The sequence below is a fragment of the Amphimedon queenslandica genome, unplaced genomic scaffold, assembly GCF_000090795.2.
Source record: "Amphimedon queenslandica unplaced genomic scaffold, v1.1 AMPQUscaffold_13331, whole genome shotgun sequence".
NCBI classification, from domain to species: Eukaryota; Metazoa; Porifera; class Demospongiae; order Haplosclerida; family Niphatidae; genus Amphimedon; species Amphimedon queenslandica.
In genome coordinates, this window is record NW_003546433.1 from 149,669 (window position 1) to 151,450 (window position 1,782).

Consider the following 1,782-nt stretch of genomic DNA (forward strand, 5'->3'; position numbering starts at 1 on the left):
TATGGATCCTTTAAGTTGCCAGTTAATACAGAGAGCCAAATGTTTTCAGACAATTGTTAGGCTAGGCACACACACCTTAAAAGTGCCTACCTATAATTCTTTGAAGGCTCTGAAAGGTGCAATGTTTTATTTACCTCTTCCATTAGAAAAAACCATGGAAACTTTAAATGAGATTGGTATAGATTCTAATAATTTGCCTAATCCAGAACTTTATATTATTATTAATGGACAGCCTACTAAATCAAATAATGTCTGGCGTAGTTTAGTTGATGTAAATAAAATTAAAGCAGTACTAAGAAAATTAAAAGAAATAAATTGGCTTTATAGAAATGTAGATGATGATTCCATCGATGAATCGTCTAAAAATGTTATACAAGTAGTTAGCAATACTACTTGTAAAATGCTTGAAAAAGCAAATGATCAAGATTTAGAAGGCCTTTCAGCATATACGATTAGAAATCTTGATAGTAAAATTGCAACAGGTTCTGATATCAGTCAATATAAATTAATGAATGTAAAAGAAGCGCCTATAGACAATAGGCAAGAGCATCTTGATTTGTTATGCTTTCCTACTTTATTTCCAACTGGACAATATGGAGAGCATCATCCCAGACAAAGCTATCCAGCACAGACTTTATCATTTAGTGAATACATAAAATCAAGAATTTTAAACAAAGATTCCCGATTTCGTAGAAATCATTCATATTGTTTGCACTATTATGGATTAAAAATTAACAAGGCCTTAAAAACTGGCATATATAATTTATTAAAAACATCAAGGGGTAACGTTGGTCAAACTGTTGCTGAAATATTAGAAAAAATAAATGTGTTAGATGAAGAATTTGAGGGCAATTTAAGTACCATGTTGGCTCCAATACGGGGCACAAATCAATATTGGTTCCGTGTGAAAGGTGAAGTCAAAGCAATGATTGCTGAGTATGGCTCACCAACACTTTTCCTAACATTAAGTTGTGCTGAATACGATTCAGCTGATATAGCGCAATATTTAAGAAAAGTAAATAATGCTCCACAATCATATAGTATTTCTAGATTATGTACAGAGGACCCTGTTTCAGTATCACGACAATTTTCATACAAATTTAAGGATTTCTTTAACATAGTCATTCTCCAGAGAGGTGTTCTAGGCAAAGTAGAGCAATATTATGTTAAAAAAGAATATCAAATGCGTGGAGCACCTCATTATCACATCCTCCTATGGATTGAAAATGCTCCTGTTGTCGGTATTGATCGTCCAGAAGAAGTCTGTTCTTTCATACAAGATAGGATTACCTGTCATATACCAGATAGTAATACGTCGCCTGATTTAAATTTTTTGGTAACAAAATACCAAATGCACAAGTGCAGCAAATACTGCAAGCGAAATATTAAAGTCGGCAAGACCTATGTATCTAGATGCCGATTTGATTTTCCTAGACCAGTAAGAGATAGTATTTGCATCAATGATGTTGAAAATAGCTTGAAATCATGCAATAAAATATATTATCTCAAACGAAATGAAAAAGAAGTTCGAGTCAATGACTACAACCCTTTACTGTTGAAATTGTGGCGTGCAAATATGGACTTGCAATACATAGCAGAAAGGAGTCTTTCCTTAACAGAGTATGTAACTGGATATGTCACTAAAGCAGAAAAGAGTCATGCACAGGACTTATGGGATGAAGTCAGCAGCTGTGACAACATATACAGCAGGCTTTGGAAAATCGGACAAAAATTACTTCGAGCTAAAGAAGTAGGACTATATGAAGCTAGTGATCTTCTTCT